This window comes from Equus przewalskii, chromosome 9, assembly GCF_037783145.1.
Source record: "Equus przewalskii isolate Varuska chromosome 9, EquPr2, whole genome shotgun sequence".
Classification (NCBI taxonomy): domain Eukaryota; kingdom Metazoa; phylum Chordata; class Mammalia; order Perissodactyla; family Equidae; genus Equus; species Equus przewalskii.
The window spans coordinates 26,681,636-26,697,748 of NC_091839.1; the positions used below are offsets into that span (position 1 = coordinate 26,681,636).

At 43.5% G+C, this 16,113-nt stretch overlaps 1 protein-coding gene across 2 annotated transcripts in view; it reads right to left on the reverse strand.

The window, feature by feature from the left end:
- LOC103563470 (zinc finger protein 256-like) overlaps window positions 1-16,113 on the reverse strand; it is a 106,684-nt gene that overhangs the window by 75,447 nt on the left and 15,124 nt on the right. The window contains exon 2 of one of the 2 annotated variants that reach the window (XM_070558778.1): window positions 6,429-6,707. The exons of the other annotated variant lie outside the window; for it this stretch is intronic. The gene's annotated coding sequence lies outside the window, so the exon portion shown is untranslated. The remainder of the gene's footprint in view (window positions 1-6,428; window positions 6,708-16,113) is intronic. 2 annotated transcript variants of the gene reach the window in all.

The following is a 16,113-nucleotide window of genomic DNA, read 5'->3' on the forward strand; positions in this document are numbered from 1 at the left end:
GAAAGGCACAAAGATGTGGAGACTAAACAACACACTACTGAACAAGCAATGGATCATTGAAGAAATTAAAGAAGAAATAAAAAAATACCTGGAAACAAATGAAAATGATAGCATGCCATACCAACTCATATGGGATACAGCAAAAGCTGTATTAAGAGGAAAATTCATTGCAATACAGGCACACCTTAACAAACAAGAAAAATCCCAAATAAGCAACCTTAAAGTACACCTAACTGAACTAGAGAAAAAAGAACAAATGAAGCCCAAAGTCAGCAGAAGGAGAGAAATAATAAAAATCAGAGCACAAATAAATACTATTGAAACGAAAAAGGCAGTAGAAAGGATCAATGAGAAAAAAGAGCTGGTTTTTGGAGAAGATAAATAAAATTGACAAACCACTAGCAAGACTTACAAAGAAAAAAAGGGAGAAAGCTCAAATAAACAAAATCAGAAATGAGTGAGGAGAAATAACAACAGACTCTGCAGAAATACAACAGATTATAAGAGAATACTACAAAAAACTATATGCCAACAGAATGGATAACCTAGAGGAAATGGATAAATTCTTGGACTCCTGCAATCTCCCAAACCTCACTCAAGAAGAGGCAGACAATTTGAACAGACCAATCACAAGGAAAGAGATTGAAACAGCAATCAAAAACATCCCAAAGAATAAAACCCCAGGACCAGATGGCTTTCCTGGGGAATTCTACCAAACTTTCAGAGAGGATTTAATACCTATCCTTTTCAAGCTATTCCAAAAAATTAGGGAAGATGGAACACTTCCTAACACATTCTATGAGGCCAACATCACGCTGACACCAAAACCTGACAAGAACACCACGAAAAAAGAGAACTACAGGCCAATATCACTGATGAACATAGATGCAAAAATTCTAAACAAAATTTTGGCAACCAGAATTCAGCAATTCATCAAAAGAATCATACATCAGGATCAGGTGGGATTCATACCAGGGACACAGGGATGGTTCAACATCCGCAAATCAATCAACGTGATACACCACATCAACAAACTGAGGAATAAAAACCACATGATCATCTCAATAGATGCAGAGAAAGCATTTGACAAGATCCAACAGCCATTTATGATAAAAACTCTGAACAAAATGGGCATAGAAGGAAACTACCTCAACATAATAAAGGCCATATACGACAAACCCATAGCCAACATCATACTCAATGGGCAAAAACTGAACCCCATCCCCCTGAAAACAGGAACGAGACAAGGATGCCCTCTATCACCACTCTTATTTAACATAGTACTGGAGGTCCTGGCCAGAGCAATCAGGCAAGAAAAAGGAATAAAAGGAATCCAAATAGGGAGGGAAGAAGTGAAACTCTCGCTGTTTGCAGACGACATGATCTTATATATAGAAAACCCCAAAGAATCCATTGGAAAACTTTTAGAAGTAATCAACAACTACAGCAAAGTTGCAGGGTATAAAATCAATTTGCATAAATCAGTAGCATTTCTATACTCCAGTAATGAACCAACAGAAAAAGAACTCAAGAATACAATACCATTCACAATCACAACAAAAAGAATAAAACACCTTGGGGTAAATTTAACTAAGGAAGTGAAGGACCTATATAATGAAAATTACAAGGCCTTTCTGAGAGAATTGGATGACGACATAAGGAGATGGAAAGACATTCCATGTACATGGATTGGAAGAATAAACATAGTTAAAATGTCCATTCTACCTAAAGCAATCTACAGATTCAACGCCATCCCAATCAGAATCCCAATGACATTCTTTACAGAATTAGAACAAAGAATCCTAAAATTCATATGGGGCAACAAAAGACCCCGAATTTCTAAAGCAATCCTGAGAAAAAAGAACAAAACGGGAGGCATCACAATCCCTGACTTCAAAACATACTACAAAGCTACAGTAATCAAAACAGCATGGTACTGGTACAAAAACAGGTGCACAGATCAATGGAACAGTATTGAAAGCCCAGAAATAAAACCACACATCTATGGACAGCTTATCTTTGACAAAGGAGCTGAGGGCATACGATGGAGAAAAGAAAGTCTTTTCAACAAATGGTGCTGGGAAAACTGGAAAGCCACATGTAAAAGAATGAAAATCAACCATTCTTTTTCACCATTCACCACAATAAACTCAAAATGGATTAAAGACCTAAAGGTGAGACCTGAAACCATAAGGCTTCTGGAAGAAAACGTAAGCAGTACACTCTTTGACATCAGTATTAAAAGGATCTTTTCGGACACCATGCCTTCTCAGAGAAGGGAAACAATAGAAAGAATAAACAAATGGGACTTCATCAGATTAAAGAGCTTCTTCAAGGCAAATGAAAACAGGATTGAAACAAAAAAACAACCCACTAACTGGGAAAAAATATTTGCAAGTCATATATCTGACAAAGGCTTAATATCCTTAATATATAAAGAACTCTCGCAAGTCAACCACAAAACATCAAACAACCCAATCAAAAAATGGGCTGGAGACGTGAACAGACATTACTCCAAAGAAGATATACTGATGGCCAATAGGCACATGAAAAGATGCTCATCATCGCTGATCATCAGGGAAATGCAAATCAAAACTACACTAAGATATCACCTTACACCCGTTAGAATGACAAAAATATCTAAAACTAATAGCAACAAATGTTGGAGAGGTTGTGGAGAAAAAGGAACCCTCCTACACTGCTGGTGGGAATGCAAACTGGTGCAGCCACTATGGAAAACAGTATGGAGATTCCTCAAAAAACTAAAAATAGAACTACCATACGATCCAGCCATCCCACTACTGGGTATTTATCCAAAGAGCCTGAAGTCAGCAATCCCAAAAGTCCTGTGCACCCCAATGTTTATTGCAACACTGTTTACAATAGCCAAGACGTGGAAGCAACCTAAGTGCCCATCAACAGACGAATGGATAAAGAAGATGTGGTACATATATACAATGGAATGCTACTCAGCTGCAAAACAGAACAAAATCATTCCATTTGCAATAACATGGATGGACCTTGAGAGAATTATGTTAAGTGAAATAAGCCAGCGAGAGAAAGATAATCTGTGTATGACTCCACTCATATGAGGAATTTAAAATTATGGACCAAGAACAGTTTAGTGGATACCAGGGGAAAGGTGGGGTGGGGGGTGGGCACAAAGGGTGAAGTGGTGCACCTACAACATGACTGACAAACATTAATGTACAATTGAAATTTCACAAGATTGTAACCTATCAATAACTCAATAAAAAATAATAAAAAAAAGAAGTGAAACTCTTGCTGTTTGCAGATGATGTGATTCTATATATAGAAAACCCTCAAGAATCCATTAGAAAACTACTAGAAATAATAAACAACTACAGCAAAGTTGCATGGCACAAAATCAACTTACAAAATCAGTTGCATTTCTATACTCTAATAATGAACTAACAGAAAGAGTGCTCAAGAACACAAACCCAGCTATAATCACAACAAAAAGAATAAAATATCCAGGAATAAATTTAACCAAGTAGGTTAAAGACCTATACACTGAAAAGAATAAGACATTATTGAAAGAAATCAAAGATCACATAAAGAAATGGAAAGATATTCCATGCACATGGATTGGAAGAATAAACATAGTTAACATGTCCATATTACCTAAAGCAATCTACAAATTCAATGCAATCCCAATCAGAATCCCCATGACATTCTTCACAGAAATAAAACAAAGAATACTAAAACTTACATGGAACAAAAGACTCCAAATAGTGAAAGCAATCTCAAGAAAGAAGAACAAAGCCAGAGGCATCACAATCTATGACTTCAAAATATACTACAAAGCTAAAGTAATCAAAACAGCATAGTACTGTACAAAAACAGACACACAGATCAATGGAACAGAACTGAAAGCCCAGAAAGAAAACCACACATCTATGGACAGCTCATCTTCGACAAAGGTGCCAAGAACACACAATGGAGAAAAGACAATCTCTTCAATAAATGGTGTTGGGAAAACTGGTCAGCCACATGCAAAAGAATGAAAGTAGACCATTATCCTATACCATACACAAAAATTATCTCAAAATGGATTAAAGACTTGAAGGTAAGACGTGAAACCATAAAAGTCCTAGAAGAAAATAAGGGCAGTACACCCTTTGACATTGGTCTCAGCAGCGTCTTCTCAAATACTATGTCTACTTAGGCAAGGGAAACAAAAGAAAAAATAAACAAATGGGACTACATCAGACTAAAGAGCTCCTGTAAGGCAAAGGAAACCAGGAACAAAACAAAATGACAACCCAACAACTGGGAGAAATTATCTGCAAGTCATATATCTTACAGGGGGTTAATCTCCAAAATATATAAGGAACTCCTACAACTCAACAACAAAAATCCAAACAGCTCAATCAAAAAATGGGCAGAGGATGTGAACAGACATTTTCCCAAAGAAGATACACAGACAGCCAAGAGGCACAGGAAAAGATGTTCAACATGACCAATCATCAGGGAAATGCAAATCAAAACTACAGTGAGGGGGCGGCCCCATGGCCAAGTGGTTAAGTTCACTCGCTCCTCTTTGGCAGCCCAGGGTTTCGCTGGTTCGGATCCTGGGTGCGGAGATGGCACCACTCATCAGGTCATGCTGAGGCGGCATCCCACATGTCACAACTACAAGGACACACAACTAATAATATACAACTATATATCAGGGGGATTTGGGGAGAAAAAGCAGAAAAAGAGAAAAAAAAGAAGATTGGCAACAGTTGTTAGCTCAGGTACCAATCTTTAAAAACAAAACAAAACTACAATGAGATTTCACCTTACACCTGTTAGAACAGCTACCATTACCAATACAAAAAAATAAGAAATGTTGGAGAGGATGTGAAGGAAAGGGAACCTTCATACATTGCTGGTGGGAATGCAAACTGGTGCAGCCCCTGTGGAAAGTAGTAGGGAGATTTCTCAAAAAATTAAGGAGAAATACCATACAACCCACCTATCCCACTACTGGGTGTTTATCCAAAGAATTTGAAATCAAAATTTCAAAGAGACTTATGCACCTCTGTGTTCTTTGTAGCATTATTCACAATAGCCAAGATGTGGAAGCTACCCAAGTGTCTATCAACTGATGAATGGATAATGAAGATGTGGTATGTGTGTGTGTGTGTGTGTATATATATATATATACATATATATATATATATATATCTACAATGGAATACTACTCAGCCATAAAAAAGACAAAATCATCCCATTTGCAACAACATGGATGGACCTTGAGGGTACTATGTTAAGCAAAATAAGCCAGACAGAGAAAGACAACCACTGCATGATTTCACTCATATGTGGAAGACACACAAATACACGGACAAAGAGAACAGATTAGTGGTTACCAGAGAGGAAGGGGGTAGGAGGTGGGCAAAATGGGTAAAGGGGCACATATATCTGGTGATGGATAAAATTTAGACTATTGGTGGTGAGGACAATGCAGTCTATACAGAAACTGATAAATAATAATGTACACCTGAAATTTCACAATGTTATAAACCATTGTGACATCTATAAAATAATAATAATTTTTAAAAAATCATCGCCAAGACCAATTGCGAGGAGCTTATTCCCTATGTTCTCTTATAGGAGTTTTATGGCTTCCGGTATTATGTTCAAGTCTTTCATCCATTTCGCATGGATTTTTGTTTACAGTGTAAGATAGGGGCCCAGTTTCATTCTTTTGCATGTGGCTATCCAGTTTTCCCAACACTATTTATTGAAGAGACTATCCTTTCCCCATTGTGTATTCTTGGATTTTTGTCATAAATAAATTGACCAGGGGCTGGCCTGGTGGCCGAGTGGTTAAGTTTGCACCCTCTGCTTCAGCAGCCCAGCGTTTGCTGGTTCGGATTCTGGGTGCGGACCTATGCATTGCTCATCAAACCACGCTGAGGTGGCGTCCCATATACAAAATAGAGGAAGATTGGCACAGATGTTAGCTCAGGGCCAATCTTCCTCACAAAAAAACCCTCATAAATAAAATGACCATACATGTATGGGTTTGTTTCTGGGGTTTCAATTCTGCTCCATTGATCTATGTATCTGTTTCTAGGCCAATGATGACATTTTAAAGCCTGTTTAATTCCATACTCTCATATTATTCTTGGAGTATGATTTCATATTTATTATCTTGCATATACTCTGTAAATGGTTATTGGGCTTAAGTTCATGCAATAGGCTGTGATGAGGCCCTACCCTTCCCATACCTCCATTCACAGATCCTTCACGATCAGGTAAACGGTGGGTTTTCTTAAACCAGAATGACTTGAACGCTTTTCAATTAGCTAAATACGTCACCAACTAACTTTTGCCCCCTGTAGTCCTAAGGTCATTTCTGACCTAGTCATATCTGGAAAATTTTAGGAGAAAACATCAATATAAAATTATACCTTTGGGACTTTGAGGAATTCCAAGATGGCGCCGTGAGTAGTCCTCTTTGTCTCTCGCCCTTCGAGTCTACAATTATTTGGACACTTATCGCTTGACAAAGGATATCCAGACAGCATCCCAGGACGTCTGAGACACCCACGCGACTATACATCGGAAGGCGGACGGACTTTCCTCCGGGAGGATGTGGAAATAGGTGAAAACTCTCCGACCCCGACGGGCAGCCTAGTACCCGCAAGCGGCTTTCTTCCAACGGACGCCCCCAGAGGATCCACACACATCTAGGGCAGGAGCGAGAACACAACAGAGGAGCGACGGTGGAAACAGGTGACCAGAACCCTACTTAAACCCCCCGCAATTACTCCTAAATGCAGAGGGAAACTTTGGAGTTGCACACCTGAGCCCGCGGGGAGAGTCTCTCCCCGCCATTGGCGGGGAGACCCGGCCTGGTGCTCGGGGCGCCCGGAGGGTCCCAGAGAGAGACACGGAGGGCACGGAGGTCTCCCAGCTGCCGTTGCCCGCCCCGTGGGACTAGGGATTGCCGGAGATCTCGGAGAGGACCGGGGTGGGGGAACTTTCAAAGGCCGGATCGGCGACCCGGAGGGGAAGCGCCGGAGCTCCGCCAGGCAGCAGACAAAACTCTCTGTCTGCCGGTAGCAGAGGGGCCACGCTGAGCACTCAGGGCTCCCGGCAGAGGCCCGGACAGAAGCCCAGAGGGTGGGGCGACCCCCAGCTGCCGTTGCCCGCCCTGTGGGACTAGGGATTGCCGGAGATCTCGGAGAGGACCGGGGCGGGGGAACTTTCAAAGGCCGGATCGGCGACCCGGAGGGGAAGTGCCGGAGCTCCCCCAGGCAGCAGACAAAACTCTCTGTCTGCCGGTAGCAGAGGGGCCACGCTGAGCACTCAGGGCTCCCGGCAGAGGCCCGGAGAGAAGCCCAGAGGGCGGGGCGACCCCCAGCTGCCGTTGCCCGCCCCGTGGGACTAGGGGTTGCCGGAGATCTCGGAGAGGACCGGGGCGGGGGAACTTTCAAAGGCGGGTCCGGCGACCCGGAGGGGAAGCGCCGGAGCTCCGCCAGGCAGCAGACAAAACTCTCTGTCTGCCGGTAGCAGAGGGGCCACGCTGAGCATTCAGAGCTCCCGGCAGAGGCCCGGAGAGAAGCCCAGAGGGCGGGGCGACCCCCAGCTGCCGTTGCCCACCCGGTGAGGCTAGGGATTGCCGGAGATCTCGGAGAGGACTGGGGCTGGAGAGAGTTCCAGAGACCCAGCTTAGTAGCCTAGGGGGAAACCCTACAGGCTCACAGAAGCCTTAGGGAAAGCCTCTGCACAGCACCAGTAGAAGGCACCCAGCCGCCAGCCACAAGGCTGGAAGACCCCAGGGCAAAAGCAGCATAGCTAGGTGTACTAACCACAGACTGTAGAAGATGCCAATAGCTCTCCTGCGACCCATAGAGGACAAGTGAGATTTGGTGGGTGCCGACAGCAACCGAGCGACAAATAAAAGTGATCCCACCCCTGGCCGCTGGAAAAGCCCATAACACCGTTGCAGACCCCAAGGAGAGAGCGCATCTAGGTGGGCAACAACAGTAGGCACCTGCAGCCTGAAGCCCCCCGTGACGGCCCCCACGGCAGAGGAGGGAATCCAAAGGGCCACTGTGGCTACGAAGAGGGGCCCAGGCCCAGTTAGCAACTACGGACAGGGTTCCTGGTTGGTGAAGTATAAACAGCTGCTCCCCCCACCGCAGCAGCTGAAACAAGTGAAAGGAGCAACTAAACTCTATCTCCATGCGGAGGCACAAATCAACATCATCAAGCAATATGAAAAAATACATTAAATCTCCAGAACAGAAAGAAAGTAACAAATACACAGAAAACAATCCCAAAGAAAATGAGATATATAACCTAAATGATGATGACTTCAAAACAGCCATCATTAAAATACTCACTGAGTTAAGAGAGAATTCTGACCGACAACTCAACGAGTTCAGGAGCTATGTCACAAAAGAGTTTGATACGATAAAGAAGAACCAAACAGAAATACTGGAAATGAAGAACACAATAGAGGAGATTAAGAAAAATCTAGATGCTCTGAACAGTAGGGCCGATAATATGGAGGAAAGAATTAGCAATTTGGAAGATGGCAATATAGAATTGTTGCAGGCAGAGGAGGAGAGAGAAGCAAGACTTAAAAGAAATGAAGAAACTCTCCGAGAATTATCAGACACAATTAGGAGATGCAACGTAAGGATTATAGGTATACCAGAGGGAGAAGAGAAGGAGAAAGGGGCAGAAAACCTATTCAAAGAAATAATGGCTGAGAACTTCCCAAATCTGGTGAGGGAGATGGATCTTCAGGTGACAGAAGCCAATAGATCTCCAAACTTTATCAATGCAAGAAGACCAACTCCACGGCATATAGTAGTGAAGCTAGCAAAAGTCAACGACAAGGAGAAAATATTAAGGACAGCCAGGCAAAAGAAACTAACCTACAAAGGAACCCCCATCAGGCTATCAGCAGATTTCTCAGCAGAAACTTTACAGGCTAGAAGAGAGTGGAATGATATATTCAAAAATCTGAAGGACAAAAACCTACAGCCGAGAATTCTCTACCCAGCGAAAATATCCTTCAAATACGATGGAGAAATAAAAACTTTCCCAGATAAACAAAAATTAAGGGAGTTCATTGCCACAAAACCTCCTCTTCAGGAAATCCTCAGGAAAACCCTCATTCCTGAAAAATCCAAAAAAGGAAAGGGGCTACAAAACCAAGAGCAGAGGAGATAAGTAGAAGGACAACAACAGAGAGTAGCAGCTCTACATCAGAACAGATTAAACCATGGGACGAGAAACAAAGGAAACTGAAGAAAACCGGAAAACAAGACACAAAATGGTAGTGGTAGGCCCCCACGTCTCAATAATCACTCTAAATGTAAACGGATTGAACTCCCCAATCAAAAGACACAGAGTGGCAGGATGGATCAAAGAACAAGATCCAACAATATGCTGCCTCCAGGAAACACACCTCAGCCCCAAAGACAAACACAGACTCAGAGTGAAGGGATGGAGAACAATACTCCAAGCTAATAATGAACAAAAGAAAGCAGGTGTCGCTATACTAATATCAGACAAGGTAGATTTCAAAGCAAAACAGATAAAGAAAGACAAAGAGGGACAGTATATAATGATAAAAGGGACTCTCCACCAAGAAGACATAACACTTATAAATATATACGCACCCAACACAGGAGCACCAAAATTTGTAAAGCAACTCTTAATAGAACTAAAAGAAGACATCAACAACAATACAATAATAGTAGGGGACCTCAACACACCATTAACACCAATGGACAGAACATCCAGACAGAAAATCAACAAGGAAATAATAGAATTAAATGAAAAATTAGACCAGATGGACTTAATAGATATATATAGAACACTTCATCCAAAAACAGCAGGTTACACATTCTTCTCAAGTGCACATGGAACATTCTCAAGGATTGACCATATTTTGGGAACCAAAGCAAACATCAATAAATACAAGAGAGTTGAAATAATATCAAGCATCTTTTCTGATCATAACGCTATTAAACTAGAAATCAACTACAAGAATAAAGCAGAGAAAGGTGCAAAAATGTGGAGACTAAACAACACGCTTCTCAACAAACAATGGATCATTGAAGAAATTAAAGAAGAAATCAAATATTATCTGGAGACAAATGAAAATGAGAACACGACATACCAAATCATTTGGGATGCAGCAAAAGCAGTCCTAAGAGGGAAATTCATCGCAATACAGGCTCACCTCACTAAACAAGAAAAAGCTCACATAAGCAACCTCAAACGACACCTAACAGAACTAGAAAAAGAAGAACAAACAAGGCCCAGAGTCAGTAGAAGGAGGGAAATAATAAAAATAAGAGCAGAAATAAACGATATTGAAACAAAAAAGACAATAGAAAGGATCAATGAAACAAAGAGTTGGTTCTTCGAAAGAATTAACAAAATTGACAAACCCCTAGCCAGACTCACCAAGAAAAGAAGAGAGAAATCGCAAATTAATAAAATCAGGAATGACAGAGGAGAAATCACAACAGATACCAATGAAATACAAGAGATCATAAGAGAATACTATGAAAAACTATATGCCAACAAATTGAACAACCTGGAAGAAATGGACAAATTCCTAGACTCCTACAATCTCCCCAAACTGAATCAGGAAGAAATGGAGAATCTGAATAGACCAATCACAAGTAAGGAAATAGAAACGGTAATCAAAAACCTCCCCAAAAACAAGAGTCCAGGACCAGACGGCTTCTCTGGAGAATTCTACCAAACATTCAAAGAAGACTTAATACCTATTCTCCTCAAACTGTTCCAGAAAATTGAGAAAGATGGAGAACTCCCTAACACATTCTATGAAGCCAACATCACTCTGATCCCCAAACCTGACAAGGACAACACAAAGAAGGAGAACTACAGGCCGATATCACTGATGAACATAGATGCAAAAATCCTCAACAAAATTTTGGCAAACCGATTACAGCAATACATCAAAAAGATTATACACCATGATCAAGTGGGATTTATACCAGGGACACAGGGATGGTTCAACATCCGCAAGTCAATCAACGTGATACACTACATTAACAAAATGAAAACCAAAAACCACATGATCATCTCAATAGATGCAGAGAAAGCATTCGACAAGATCCAACACCCATTTATGATAAAAACCCTCAGTAAAATGGGTATAGAAGGAAAGTACCTCAACATAATAAAGGCCATATATGATAGACCCACAGCCAACATCATACTCAATGGACAAAAGCTGAAAGCCATCCCTCTGAGGACAGGAACAAGACAAGGGTGCCCACTTTCACCACTCCTATTCAACATAGTTCTGGAGGTGCTGGCCAGAGCAATTCGGCAGGAAAAAGAAATAAAAGGAATCCAAATAGGTAACGAAGAAGTAAAACTCTCGTTGTTTGCAGACGACATGATCTTATACATAGAAAACCCCAAAGAATCCACAGAAAAACTATTAGAAATAATCAACAACTACAGCAAAGTAGCAGGGTATAAAATTAACGTGCATAAATCAGTAGCATTTCTATACACTAACAATAAACTAACAGAAAAAGAACTCAAGAACTCTATCCCATTCACAATCGCAACGAAAAGAATAAAATACCTTGGGATAAACTTAACCAAGGAAGTGAAGGATCTATACAATGAAAACTACAAGACTCTCTTGAAAGAAATAGGCGATGACATAAAGAGATGGAAAGACATCCCTTGCACATGGATTGGAAGAATAAACATAGTTAAAATGTCCATACTACCTAAAGCAATATACAGATTCAATGCTATCCCAATCAGAATCCCAAGAACATTCTTCACAGAAATTGAACAAACAATCCTAAAATTCATATGGGGCAACAAAAGACCGCGAATTGCTAAAGCAATCCTGAGCAAGAAAAACAAAGCCGGCGGAATCACAATCCCCGATTTCAAAACATACTACAAAGCTACAGTGATCAAAACAGCATGGTACTGGTACAAAAACAGGTCCACAGATCAATGGAACAGAATTGAAAGCCCAGAGATAAAACCACACATCTATGGACAGCTAATCTTCGACAAAGGAGCAGAGGGCCTACAATGGAGAAAAGAAAGTCTCTTCAACAAATGGTGCTGGGAAAACTGGACAGCCACATGCAAAAGATTGAAAATTGACCATTCTTTTTCACCACACACCAAAATAAACTCAAAATGGATCAAAGACCTAAAGATTAGGCCTGAGACAATAAGTCTTTTGGAAGAGAATATAGGCAGTACACTCTTTGACATCAGTTTCAAAAGAATCTTTTCGGACACTGTAACTCCTCAGTTGAGGGAAACAATAGAAAGAATAAACAAATGGGACTTCATCAGACTAAAGAGCTTCTTCAAGGCAAGGGAAAACAGGATTGAAACAAAAAAACAGCTCACTAATTGGGAAAAAATATTTACAAGCCACTTATCCGACAAAGGGTTAATCTCCATAATATACAAAGAACTCACACTGCTTAACAACAAAAAAACAAACAACCCGATCAAAAAATGGGCAGAGGACACGAACAGACATTTCTCAAAAGAAGATATGAATATGGCCAATAGACACATGAAAAGATGTTCATCATCGCTAATCATCAGGGAAATGCAAATCAAAACTACACTAAGATATCACCTTACCCCCGTTAGATTGGCAAAAACATCCAAAACCAAGAACGACAAATGTTGGAGAGGTTGTGGAGAAAGAGGAACCCTCATACACTGTTGGTGGGAATGCAAACTGGTACAGCCACTATGGAAAACAGTATGGAGATTTCTCAAAAAGTTAAAAATAGAAATACCCTATGACCCAGCCATCCCATTACTGGGTATCTATCCTAAGAACCTGATATCAGATATCTCAAGAGTCCGTTGCACCCCTATGTTCATTGCAGCATTATTTACAATAGCCAAGACGTGGAACCAGCCTACATGCCCAGAAACTAATGATTGGATAAAGAAGATGTGGTATATATACACAATGGAATACTACTCAGCCATAAAAAAAGACGAAATTGGCCCATTCACAACAATGTGGATGGACCTCGAGGGTATTATGTTAAGCGAAATAAGTCAGTCAGAGAAAGACGAACTCTATATGACTCCACTCATAGGTGGAAATTAGTATATTGAGAAGGAGATCTGATTGGTGGTTACCAGGGAAAAGGGGGGGTGGGGGGAGGGTACGGAGGGGGAAGTGGTGTACCCACAACATGACTAACAAAAATGTACAACTGAAATCTCACAAGGTTGTAATCTATCATAAGATTAATAAAAAAAAAAAAAAAAATTATACCTTTGGGCCCAGCCCGAGTTGCCTTGTGGTTAAGATCAGCATGCTCTGCTTTGGAGGCCCAGGTTTCGTTCCAGGCACTGACCTACACCACTCATCTGTCAGTGGCCATGCTGTGGTGGCAGCTCACATACAAAGGAGGAAGATTGGCAGCAGATGTTAGCTCATGGGAAACCTTCCTCAGGGAAAAATATATATATATATATATATATATATATATATATATATATATCTGTGTGATGACAGCTAATGGATGCTGTTAAGCAATGAAGCCATGTAGATAAGGCAGTTTCCTATTTACACTGACCTGACGGGGTCACTCAGTCAGAACCTTCATAAAGAAGTGAGCACTCGCTGACATGCTCTAACTTTGTCTTTCTCAATTATTTCATTTCTCTCCATGTTTGTCCCTCTATTCATGATCTATTGCCCCTGAAACAAATCACTGCAAACTCAGAGGCTTCAAACACTGCAAATGTATCATCACAATTTCCCTAAACAACCTATAGCAGGATCTTGGTTTTTGACTCACTGTGAAAATCTCTTTGAATTGGTCTTTGAATTAGTCTTTTGCCATTCAAAGGGATTATAAATATAGTTGGAATAATACTTACCATGTTTGTTACTAATTTCTACTTTGTTTCAATTTTTGTCTTCCACTCTTTTTCTACTTTTTGTGTTTTTAATTGAGCATTTTATGTGATTCCATTTTCTCTCCTTTCTTAGCATATCAGTTATGCTTCTTTTTTTTTAGTTGTCAACATTGACAACTAATCTAAGTCCACTTTCAAACAACACTATACCACCTCTTATGTAGTCTGAGTACCTTATAATAACAAAATGACCCCAATTCCTCCCTCCAGTCCCTTCTATCATTGATGTTATTCATTCCACTTACATAAAAGCATAATAAGCATATATCTATACACACATACAAATAAGATAGGCACATGTAATACATTGTTGGTATTAATATTTGGGGGGGGGGTTGTCGTTTTTTGAGGAAGACTAGCCCTGAGCTAACATCTGGGGCCAATCCTCCTCTTTTTGCTGAGGAAGACTGGCCCTGAGCTAACATCCGTGCCCATCTTCCTCTATTGTATATGTGAGATGCCTGCCACAGCATAGCTTGCCAAGTGATGCCATGTCCGCATCCGGGATCCGAACAGGCGAACCCCAGGCCTCCGAAGCGGAACCGGCGCACTTAACCGCTGCTCCACTGATACTATTTTGAACAAATGGTTCTCTGTCAATCAATTCAGAATAAGAAAAAAAACCCACTTTTTATTTTACCTTAGCTCATTCCTTCTTCGACACTCTTATTTCTTTATCTAGATCCGAGTATCTGACCAAGATCATTCTCCTTGTCTCTAAAGAAGTGCTGTTACATTTCTTGGAAGGCAGGCGCTATGGTCTGAACGTTTGTGTCCCCGCAAATTCATGTTGAAATCCTAACCCCTGAAGATGATAGTGTTGGAGCCGGGCCTTCGGGAGGTGCTCAGGGCACCAGGTTGGGGCCCGCGTGAACGGGACCAGTGCCCTTAGGAAGAGCCTCAGAGACCCCCAGCTCCTCCCCGCACGTGAGGACGCAGCAAGAAGGGCTGACTCCGCACCGGGAAGAGGGTCCTCACCGCAGAACTCGCCCAGGCTGGCGCCTTGACCCGGGCTGCCCAGCTTCCAGCGCTGGGAGAAACCAACGCTGACTCTCACACGCCACCCCGCCTGGGGCATTTCGGCACAGCGCCCCGAACGGACCGAGCTGGCAGGTTTACGGGCCACCAAGGCCCTCACTTTTTGCTTGGCTGACGGAGGCTCCGTCTCCCTGCACCGATGGAGGGTAATTTTGTGGGCACGCAGCTCTAGGAAGGTCAGTTTGCTCTCAACACTGTCCGGGCTTCGTTCCTCTCCTCGCTCGCGGCGTCTGAGGAGACGGCGGCGGTCGCTCTCGGTCCCCTAGAGGGGAGGGGTTTCCCCTCGGGCTTCTTTCACGAAGGTCCCCTGACTTCGATCTCCCGTCGTTTGCAAACGACATGCTACCCGGGGGTCTCGGCATCTTCCCTGCTGAGCGGTCTCTGGGCGTCTGCGTCTGGGGCTCGCCGGCTGACGGCCGTCTCTCCCTCGACGACAGACCTCGGACGCCGAGTCGCCGAGTCGCCCGCCGACGTCCCCGCGCCGCCAGGGGGCGCCCGAGCGGCGGGACCGGCGGCTCCGCGCGTCCCGGGCCGCGGGGCGGAGGGCGGGGCGCTGCCGGGCGGGCGGGAGCGGGGTCGGCGCCGGGCCGCGGCCTCAGGGGCCTCCCGGGCAGCAGCGCAGGGAGCCGTGGGCGGGCGTCCCCTCGGTCCCACGCGGCCCGGGTCTCGAAGCGGTGGCGCCGCGGAGGAAAGGCCTGCCCAGGGTCCCGGGGGCGCGGGGGCCGCCGCCCCAGCGGGAAGGCGGGAGTCCTCCCGGAGTCGGGGCGCCGGGAGGAGCGGCCCACAGCGCGGGGAACGCCCAGCAGGGAACCCCGCTGGGAGACCACCAGGCAGTGAGGACGGAGGGAAGGGGGTCAATGGCGAGACGGACAGCGGTCCGAGGGGACCCGCTCACAAGGTCCCGGGTGGGGTCGGAGGCGCCACCGGAACCGCACGTGTCAGCTCTGAGCCCTCGTCGCTAAGGCGAGGCCACTCGGGTCTCCGAGACGCCCGACGTTCGGGGAGGACCCTCGCCGCTGACCCGCGTGTGAGGCCTCTGCAGCCTCCCGCCTTCCCGCAGTCCCGCAGCTGCTGCCCCGCCTGGGGGAGTGTCCCGCAGACGCCAAGGCTGGT